The sequence below is a fragment of the Malurus melanocephalus genome, unplaced genomic scaffold (genome assembly GCF_030028575.1).
Source record: "Malurus melanocephalus ecotype Western Australia unplaced genomic scaffold, MMel_1.1 scaffold_1, whole genome shotgun sequence".
Classification (NCBI taxonomy): domain Eukaryota; kingdom Metazoa; phylum Chordata; class Aves; order Passeriformes; family Maluridae; genus Malurus; species Malurus melanocephalus.
Window position 1 is genome coordinate 4,862,059 of NW_026623233.1, and position 11,851 is coordinate 4,873,909.

Genomic DNA, 11,851 nt, shown 5'->3' on the forward strand with positions numbered 1-11,851 from the left:
AAAAAAATCTCAAGATAAAAAAAAACATGACAGAACCCACCAAGCAGAAACTTGGGTCAGTGACGGAGGAAGTGCTCTAGGCATGGGAGCAAACATCTCCCTCAGGCCCAAGAAGAACATGGTGAAGCAGGTTGTTTTCCTGTAATCCATGAAGGATCACACCAGAGCAGACACCCACAGGCAGCTCATGGAAACCCATGAAGGGGCAAGTTTACTGTGAGGAACTGAGGTCYGTGGGGTACCGGCACTGGATAAACTGGATAAAGTTCCTCAAGGACTGTACCCTTTGGAAAGCAACTTCTTGGAGAAATTCCTGCAGAACTGCATAGCGTGGAAAAGACCTACATTGGAGAACTTCATGAAGTACTGTGCCCTGCAGAGAAGAGATCAGTGTGAGGAAGAAGGTATGGCAATGGTGAAACTTTATGGCCTGACAGCAAAACTTTTCTCCATCCCTCCTAAATGAYACAGAGTTTGCAAATCCATTGCACAAAACGTTGTTGGTTTTCAAATCTCACATTTTTGAAATGACTAAATCTTTCTTTCAAGAATGAAATCTCGAGCCCTTGTTCTCTGCACCTCTAGATGTGCCCCATCCTGTCTCAGTTTATATGTGTATTCTTGCCTGTGCTATTCACCCTGTTTTTGTGAAACTTTGCTCATATTGTTTTATGTGGCACTCGTGTATAATTTGCACTACTTATGTGCAACTGAACATTTCAGAAGTGAGTTAGTTTCATATTTATTATCATATACAAGTCATAKAATGTACAAATCACACGAATACATAGGACATTTTATTGAAACCAGTGACAGACTTTACTAAGTTGAGTCATGAAGTGGCTTCTGTTTATTTGTGCATGTTGTGACTCTTCAGGACTTCTCCTTCTGCCAAAAGGTAATTAAATCAGTCCAATGACGTGAAGAAAATGTTCTGTACCTGATACACAAATGCTCGATTAAAATTKTTATCTCAGCCTCTCTCTTGAGACCCATATTGGGCTCCAACAAAATGTTTGGTTTTAACACCAGAAGGAAATTAAACTCCAAATAAAATGCTGCACTTCCCCCTCACATTTCAGCAAGGGAGGGAAAAACCACACAACATTAAAATTCACCCCCTTCTCGCTAACCCACACATGTGTATACTCTTTCACTAATATCTAGAAAAAACTCCATTTCACTGGGTAGTGAACACATATTCTTCATTCATCAAGACCATGATGACGATAGATTTGCTAACCAAAATGTGTGAAGTTAAAATGTAGATCTGAAAGTTATCTCATTTTTTAAATCTAAAGCAAAATAATTGTGTTTAATTGTCCTATAATTTCTGAGGTACATTTTTAACATTATGGAAGAATTAAAGGTCACACATGCTGGTAAAAGGCATCAGACTGCATATACAATATTTATGAAATACATTTTTTGGAAAAAACACTCTACCTTTTATTTTCTTTTTAGCAACTTTCTTTATATATTAGAAGACTGATGTAAATTTAGAAGAGTCTTCTTAATCCAGCAAGAGAAAGTGTTTCACTAAAAGGAAATGAGATACCAACATCTATGCAGGAGACACCTAATTTGATTTGAACTCYTTTAGAAAGCTAGCTGCAAAACATGGGGTTTAGATTGCAAACAAAGCCTCAATTGGCAAAATTGAGAATTATAGCTGCTTGACTGTTCTGAGAATAATAWGTCAAAGCAAGATCTATAGTCTCCTGCAATGACTTGTCAAACTTAAGTATACAGAATTCTAATCACAAAAATAGTAAATTTCTTTCCAGGTTCCCCCTATCCAGCTATAATATTGGTTTATATGTGAAGTACACACAGTAGATGCCTCCATTACAAAATACACTCAAATCTCAGGATGCCAAATATGCTCGAAGCTTGGATAAAGGTAATCAAAACCTTCTGACTCACACATCTCTTCCAGAAGTGCTCAACATCCGGTCTGAGCTGGGCAAAAGTCTGACTATTTGAAAAATGGCCTCACAATTTAACTTAATGGCTTTTTATGAACCCTTAAAGGAAAGCATAATTCATTTCCCTGAGCAGCAATTAGCTCAGGAAGTCATCTTCACATGATTACATTTAGTTGCAAAGATGACTTGGACCTACCACAGAGCATACTGGTAGGTGATTCTACTGATTTTATTTGCATCACATCTGTGTTTAGCCTGTACATTCAACTAAATAGGTTCACTGAATCATAAAGATTTCTTTTTTTTTTTTTTTTTTTTTTTTTTCCCCTCCCTGAAACAATTTTTGTAAATCTAGGATAATCTTTTAACACATTTTTTTTTTGTTATTAGGTTTAAAGCTAATAACATCTTCTACTCATATGTATAAAAAATAATTTTTCTTTTAATGACCATGAAAAACTTTATTCATTATTATCATAAATTCTTACAATTGTCTCTTTACTGAATAATTTTGATACCGTTATTCAGAGTCAAGATACTTTTTGCTAATTCACTAATCTTTTATGGTAAATATAGTGGATTATTGTCTGAGCCATTTATCAGGAAAAATTGCATAAGAAATAGTAGAATAGCTGACCTTTTCAGTTAGTAATTTTAAAATCTTAAGAACACTGAAAATTTGAGCTGGGTTAAGACAAAAATACCTAATTATGAGACAGTAAACTTCAGTTACACAATACTGACCATTTATTAACAACAAGATTATTCTCACAAAATGATTATATTTATCAATTATTTTTCCACTATTTATGCAACTGAAGTGTCCCATTGGCACATAAAAAGTTTGTGCTTTCTTAGCTTCACACTGCTTGTGACTTTTTACCAATTGTTGCCTAAGACAGCATTCCATTGTCTATCTTCCTTTCACAGATCTGACCTCAAAATTCTTAAAATCAAAACAAACTAAAAAACCCCAGTTGTGTATTATAATACCACTAAACATTTCAAAATTCTGATTACTCTGAAAACTGCTATCATTCTTATTTTTAATTCCTTTTTCTCCTGTTGTTTAATTCCTTTTATCCTTTCATCCTCTGTCAATGACAAGTTGCTTATATGGTTTTTAGTATCCTGACTGTTTCTCTGAATTAGGATTTCAGTAAAAAAAGCTATCATCCTATAGGAAGGAAAACCAATCTAGCTCAAATCTAGCCATATTCAGAAACCCTGGGCAGCCTGCCAGATATATTACTTCAGATTTAATTCAGTTATAGAATAACAATGTGTGTGACTTAAAATTAAATGTGCTATTCRGCAAATGTCAGAGTTTGTCAAAAGTTCTTATTTCCATAAAAGACAACAAACTCTGTGTCTCTGCGGATGTATTTTAAGCTTGTGAGAATGTATGGCCATCTTCAGGACATTTCAGAGTTGAAAATATGACCAAAAGGATAAAATAGACACCTTGACTTGAATGAACTGGAACATCACTCATGTATGTCCATCACTCACAGGGAATTGAAATCCTTGTCACGCCCTGAACATTTTAACTTTTAGAAATTTGTAATGGAGTAAAATTGCACCCGTATTTACTGTGGGTCATTAAAAACAATTCACACTGCTTGCCAAAAGYACAAATTGAGAAGAATGAAATGTTCTTGATGGCTATCTACCCTATCAAAAGTGGAAAAAAACCCAACCCAGTAAAGATTTGCACTGAAAAAAACATTTAAATAAGGACCAAAAATATATGCGTAAGAATTCAAAGTTGAATGTCATTTAAAGTTTTTATTTAAGATTTTGTCATAGCCTCTGGAGGAAACTTCAATGCATGTTTCATTGTTTAGGAAAAAAAGCAGGATATAAAAAAAAAATGGGACAGAATACACAATAAAAACAGGTCTTCAGATCAAAGTCCATGGCTGATGAAARATTCCATTTTCTAGATTAATAAAGAAGAATTGAACTCCTTGATTTCCTGAAGATAGACATCTCATATTGGCTGGACTTTCCATAGAGCATATGAGCTCTAAGTCCTCAGGCATAAGAAATTAGGAAAGGAAGGCAAGAGCATGGTTAAATCAAAACCTGTTGGCTGGAGGGATAGGAGGAATTGYACAGGCAGTGGAAGAGGGGCAGGACTCTGAGAAGACTACTGGGATGCTGACTGCTTGTGTAGAGATTGGGTCTTGAAGGCAGAAGTGCATCTGGAGGCGAACTTGGTAAGGAATGTAAAGAATAGTAAGTAGGGCTTCTACAGGAATRTAAACCAGAAAAAGAAGGTCAAAGAAAACACACTTCTTTTAATGAGCTAAACTTCATTAAATAATAATTGTTATTGGCTGAACTAGGAAAGTTGCWACAGTGACATATTTAGTCACTGACYTATATTTTCTTACTGTTAGAGAGCACATATGATTGTACTTCAGCTGCATATGACTTCCATTCTTTGAGGAATTKATAAACCAGCTCAGACTATAAATGAGCTCTCATAAAAAAAATGAAATCTGTGATTTTCCACTTAAGGACAGGATACTAAGCTAACTAAATAGATTTTAGATGTAACAGCAGTAGACTTCTCGTCTTAGATCAGATTAGAAGAGAGCACTGCATGCAGTTAAAGATTGGCGTCCTAGCACTTTTTCAATATATTTAATTGAAACATTCTGTTCACTTCATATGCAAATCTGTGTTCAGACATCAATGTCAAAAGTAAATCTATCACCATCAATCTACCTTCTGTGTATGCATGTTGCAGAATGATTCTGAAAGTCAAAATCATGTTTCTTGTTTTAAATTCTACATCTTGGAAGCTTATCCACCACCACCTGTGGTCAGGGTTTCAATGTTTAATTCTCTTCACTGTTAGAAAATCATATGTTATTTAAAGCTTAATTTTATCTGACCTCAAATTCAAGGCATTGTTATCATGGGGATGATCATGTCATCCCTTTATCTGCAAGACTTAGAGAAGGACTGTGATTGCTTATACTCTACATCATGATCAAACTATGTTTCCCATACTTTCACAAAATGACCAGATTGACTTTCAGACTGACTGAAGCCTTCGTCTCATAGCTAAGGATTTCTCCTGGTTTTTATATACTTCTCATGTCTCTTCTGTTGACTGTCTTCTATATTTCATCTTGAGGTTTTGTCATCTGAATCAGAGATAGCATTGTAGAAACAAGTTTTCCAATTTTCTTCCTCTCAATTAAAAAAAAAAAAAAAAAAAAAGACTCTGAAGGACTACAGTAACCTTTACAATAGCTGCAATGCAGAACACAGGTTCATGGGAAAATGACCATTTATGAACACCTTCAAACTCTTCTCTGAATTGTTGTTAACCTGGCCAGAAGTTTGCTGTCCTGAAAACATTGTTTATGTTCTTTCCACCAGAARTGCTATCATATTAAGATTCTTCTACTAAAATATGTTTGGCTCAACATGCTCATTCATTGGAATAGTTTGGATCACTCCATAAAATTTACACCCTCTTTTTATTTACTGGCCTATAAATGTGTGTCACATGAAAATTTTATTACAGAGACATTTTATAAACTGGATAGCAGTGAATGCATTGTAAAAGATAAAAGAACAGTGTTGTTGCCAACAGCTGAAATTGGAGACCTCTCAGCAAGACCATTTTTCATCTAAAAAGTTTTGATAAACTCAATTGAATAGATACATATGAAATTACAATGTATTTTTAATCAGATGCATTTTATGTCATCAAACTTATTATACACCTTTATAATCTGTCCAGAAACAAATAAATAGAAAAYAAAGGTACTTGATGAAGACTAATTTTCATTAGATATTTCTGAAAGCATTAATAGTAACTGTAATTTTCATTAGTTTTTAACAAAAAGTTCCTAAGTAACTGTTCAGTTACTCTGGTATTAGGCCAATCAAACTGGAGTTCCTTTGGACAATGTTTTTCTSTCACCTAATCTCTGTTACCTTTATTCCAAAAAAAAAAAAAAAAAAAAAAAAAAGTTTCTCAGCCTGTGAAGGATTTGTATATTCTACCTTGAATTGTCTCTTGTGCTCTTTCTCCCCTTAAGAGGAACACTGTATATTTCACACATGAAAGGAAAGGTGAAACTATTGATGGTGAAAGGTTACATTAAAATTAGTAATAGTTTTGCAAAAAATAACAACAAARAAAAAGAATCATAAAATAGTAGAATCATATAAATGATCACTGTAARGAGCTTCAGGATATCTCTAAGTCCTACTTTCTGCTTGAAAGAGTGCTGTCACCAAAGATCACCACTCAAAATCAGTTCARCCAGGGAAAGTCTAACCAAAACTACGATTTTGCTAGACTTTTTAGAAGAGTATTTATAGTCAAGACTTTCTAGCCAAGACTTGAAAACCTGCAATGATCTGCATCTCCACAATCTCCCTGGCTAGCCTGTTTCAGCACTTCTGCATTTACTTCTCAGTGAAGAATTTTTTGTTTCCTTCCACCAGTAGGAACTGCAAAACAAGACTGTTAAAAATACTTTCAAATATGAGGGGACGAGGTAGTTACAGTGGTATGTATGGGAATGTAGGTGGAAGGTTATGAGTTGAAAGAAAACACTGCAACATTATGAACTAAAGAAAYCGAAATTGAAGCCATTTAGGTCAAAGCAGTTTCCCACAGGAGTCTGGGCAATTATCTTTGATGTAGATCTACTCTTTAGATGTCTGAAATAGTAGGCAAGGTTTCCTGTTTTCCTCAAGTCCTCATTTAGAAAGCATGAGTGTCTTATTTTTTCCTTTCTTTCCACATTTGCACTTATTAAGGAAGCTAGATTGTCTCAGTCCTTCGATTTTTCTAACTTGAAGTACCATACTTAAAAAAAACAAGTCCCTAGCACCACCACAACAAAAATTACTGCAGTTTATGAGCCCTGTTTTAAACTTATTTTAAAAAATAAATTCATAGGAATCAGAATGAAGAGAAAGTAATAATTCATTCAAGATATTTCTCATTATTATGCACTCAGAAAAAAAAAATATAAAATTTTGGCCATTCCGCAGGTAAGAAAAGTAAGAAAACTGGCATTTCAATTAGAGGTTTGAGAATGAAAGAGAAATCAATTATCTTAGAAATTAAGGAACAGTGCAAAGACTACTATTATTTACCGTGTTGTAGTCTATGATATTTGTCARAAGCTTAATAAAGRAAKAGATGGAAAATAATAGCTGAAGCTKACAKAAGAAATTAAAAGAAAAAAGATCTTATCTTTTGACTGAACCACAGCTGATCTMCAGCATATGAGAAATATTTGGAGTCCTAATAACAATAGGATTTGRTCTGCTGAGGAATCACAARTATTTTGAAGTCATAAGTTTTTTGYTTKTTTGTTTTCTRTAATGTGTTAAAAACATGTTCTTTTCCCAACTCTATTATCTGGTGCCATAAAACACAATAGGGCTCCCCAGAAACAGATTTCAATAATTTTTGACCTGCACAATTTCACTGGAAACCACTGTTTATGGAAATGTAGTGCAAGCTGAAAGCATYCAGAAGTGATTAAGGGAAAAATGAAGTTCCAACCTATTTCCAATTCTCATGTGTGGCTGCCAGAGGAAGGCCTGCACAGTTAGTRTTCRGMCAGTATTTTGCTTCAGATTGCAGARTTTGGAACTGGAGTTTTAGATTTATTTATATTCAGTCTCAATAGATAATACTGTTCCTGTCCAGTTCCTTCATCAAGACATCATAAAGATGTGTACCAGCCTTCCTCATTAACATTTCTAGGGAAGGAATTTCACACAGCAAAGTTGTAAGGAAGCCATGGTATGGAAAGGGCTCACTGCTCAGGCTTTTGTTTTTATCACACTTCATCTACACCAGTGTCAAAACTTTTATAGAAACACTACTTTTCTTTTTCCTGGGAAAAATGCTAGCTTTTTTTTTCTTTTATAGGGAAGAGATCCTTTTTCCCCTAACTTCTCCCAGTCACTCATAGTCTGTCGGGATAACTCCTGGTGCTGTATACTTTCACTGAGGTCTCATTTTTATTCCGTGAACAATTGCCCATTGGAGAGAGAAGGACTTCACACCTTGGTCTCATAGAAGTGACAATTTCACCATTTACCACCTGCACATGTCACAGTAGTATTTTAATGTGCATTTTGGGCTGGCATTTGTTCTAATTCTTACTTATTTCTAACTTCTTTCTTGGAACATTGTTTTCTYCATAGAGGATAACGTGCATTTCAATATTATAACAAACCTGGGCATCAAATCTACTTAGGTCAATCCACTGAACTGTAAACTAWTATACATTATAATACACTGAATTTTAACTGTGGAAAATAATCCTCTTCTCAGTAAAGCAAATAAAGAGGTCTAATACCAGAAGACTCTTTCATCTTTCATTTACAAGACATGTAGTCAGAAACTTTATGGTAAATGTAGTTTTGATTAATGCTTTCAGAAACTACTCAAACAGTTTACAYAGTTTCTACTAGAAAAAGGGTATTAGAGGTACAAATACATGATTTCATATTAAAAYTTAAATATATGTTCTCTCTTATTCCCAATTTAATACAGATAAAATCTCTCTTGTCTTGGGAGGATTTTATGAAACATRATTAAATTCCTTGAATTCAGTCTTAAAATCCCATACATTAGCTTACTAACTCAGGTATAGGATTTTCATTGGCCTTCTTCCTCCAAGCTGTTGATTAATTAAATTATGAATATAACACTAGAAAGCTTTAATAATGGTATGACTAGGTTAACACTTTAAATGCCAAAAAAATCAAAATACAAGCAAATCCTGCACCTCCTTGTGCCTACATACCAGACTTCTGCCAATTTTAACTTAGGTTTTTTTTTGCAATCATTTTTTTCAATTTTATAGTAAAATTTGGGATAACATTTGTACCTCCATGTRTGTATAAAACACCCATATCAAATATAAAAAATGTTATAACTCAGAACTGCCTAAGCTATTAAAATTTGCTCCAATATTGAGGAATGGATTAGTGCACTCAACACCTTCATGCATGTGTGTCCRTAAATCCTTTGTAGAACATAAAACGTTGGAGCTTCATCCAGATATCAAACTCCCACCATAATGAACATGCCCTCATGTCCCAGTAAAATTGCTTTCAGCAGGGTCCCACCACCAAGAACATCAGTAAGGATTCTTCCTACATTGCCTAAATTTGGTCTCCCATGTCAATTCAACCCACAGGTTTTCTAGATTTTACTCTTCCAGTTCTCCCCCAATCCTGGTGATGAGGATGTGAGCAGTTGTGTGGCTTGTCTGCTGCTGGGGTGAAACCACAACATAATGCCATGAGAGTAAAATAGCTATTTTTTTTTTTTTCCTTTGCACATCTCCCCCTAAAAATATAGAACATCTTATATTTTCCAATTCCCTAAATTGCAGTCTATCAAARTAAATCAGCTGAACAAAATACATCAATCCCATACTTGACAGCAAATGAGCAGGAACTGGTTTTATTCAATAAAACATTAGAGCTGAAAATGTGTATTCATTTTCCTGTTTATGACAGTGATTTCTCAAATGAACAATTACCACTATTTGGTTAAATATAGAAGGGAAATGACCAATTGGTAATGAGTACTCTTATTTCTTCTTGTAACAATTCTGTTGGCATCCAAAATTTTGGTAAACCAAAAATTTTAGGACTTTAGTTGATACTGCTTTCAGCATACTGCATATGATAGAGATTGACATAGTTTATAATTAGTATTAGTTTTTCTTCTTTCTCTCTCTCATGATGACTGTGGAGAGATCAAAATTGAGAAATCTACAGAGGCAAGAAAGACATCCTTTGATGTGGAAAATAATCCAGGGAGGATGTGAAAATGGGCACTGGAATGGAAAGAGGCTGCTGCAAAAGATCAAAAAGAAATAGGTCCCAAAGAGAACTGGCTGAACAGTAATTGGATRTTTCCTTCTGAAGGGTCTGATTAATGGCAGCAGAAGTATGAATTTACCTTAGAGCTCTTTCCTTGTGAGCTTTATGTACATATAAGCATATTTATATATATGTATAAAGCTATTGCAGAGAATTTCAATGTAATTTGTGCCACACTGTAGAACAAAAACACTTAAAAAAACCAAACAAACAAACAAAAAAAAAAAAACCAACAAAATATCGTAGACACAATGTACTGCATAGAAACCACATATTGCTTCAAGTGGTGGGAACTATAAAAAAAAAAAAAAAACCCAACAAAATATTGTAGACACAATGTACTGCATAGAAACCACATATTGCTTCAAGTGGTGGGAACTATACTGAAAACTTACATTGTTACTAAGGTACTGATTTCATAGGGATTTACAATACTTCATCATAAGTAAGGACAATTAAAAGACAGAAGGTTGTTAGAGTAAACTTATTTTGAAACCTGCAGAAAAACTAGAGAAATCTAACATTATAACAGATTAATAATAAAGCTGAGTAGAACTCTATTGARATCAGTGCTTTGAGAGAAGTTCAGAAAGGGAAGGCTTGGATGTTGTAAATAGGATTTTGTAAGGTGCAATGTAATTAGGCACTGTAGCAATGTTCTTAGCAAAAGAAAATTTTCATTTATATTTCTAATTATATTTGCTCTATCCTTTATAGCAGAGCTGAAAAAAAAACCCAGCTTGCTAAATAGTAGAATAATTTTCCAGATCCTAAAGTATCTTTAAATAGGTGCATATTCCTTTCTTTTCRTTGTCATATGAAATGTTGGGGTTTTTTTAACAAACTGCATTATACTGTAATCTGTATTGTCATAAATATTACAGCCCATGTCATGATGCTTTTGATAATTCTTTGAAAGAAAATGCCTAGGGATATAGCTTGGTTTCTGTTGCATACATTACCTTGGTTGCATAGTAAATATTTCCAAAAAGCAATCCATATTTAACCAAAGTACTTCTGCACTTGGTTCCCTCATTTGCATGCAATTTGCCCTTTTGAATAACAGCTTTTCTCACATCACTCACAAATAACTGTGTAGTTCTCTTTTATATTTTTTTAAGTTATCAGATGGCTTTTGTAAGATTATTATCAAGGTTTTACAGCATTTATCTTCTCCTTACTTGAGAAAAGATGTCAACAGACAAATGAGAAAACAACTTTTTCCTTTGTGGAACTCAATGGGAACTTTTTCCATTGCCTGATTTTGACTTAAATATAATTCTTCAGAAAATCTTATTAGCTTATATATAATTAGTTTGAAAATTACTTGGATTTCCAAATAAGTGACAACTGTTTCAACTACCCATTGATCTGTGGTGGGTTTTTTTTTTTTTTTTTTTTTTTTTTGGGGGGGGGGGTTGTTTGTTTTGATATTTTAACACTTTTTTGAGAAAAATTGGATGCCTCTAATATAAATTACCTCATTCTTCCTATGATTGCTCTGTTTTATAAGTCATTATTGATGTATTATAACTTTAACATTAAAATGCATTTGATTTTCCACCTTTTGTTAGCACATGTATGCTTTCCCTGCTTTATCACAGAATCTTTTTTATAACAAGTGTCAGTTCATACATTCTTTCCTATAAAGTCTTTGAGGTTTTTTGTTCTGTTTATGTTTCYTCTGAGCACTCTTAACTTGATCCACAGTTAATCTTATGGTGTGATGCTCCATGCGGAATACAGGACTCTTGATTAATGTACAATCAGGGCACTGGAGGATCCTAATCTGTGCATTTAATGTGCACAGTGCATCTTCCATKATCTATGTTGTTAATGAAAATAGCAAATGAATACTGGATTAATGAAAATTCTTTTCCCCAAGAAATCTTTGTATTCCTTTCATTTTCACTGAGAATTGTGACTATCCTTTTAATGTGGGATTATTGGTATTTTTTAACAACTTTTCACTCATCCTGAAAAAGTTTCATAGACATTATGGTTCCATTTTATAATTATATGAA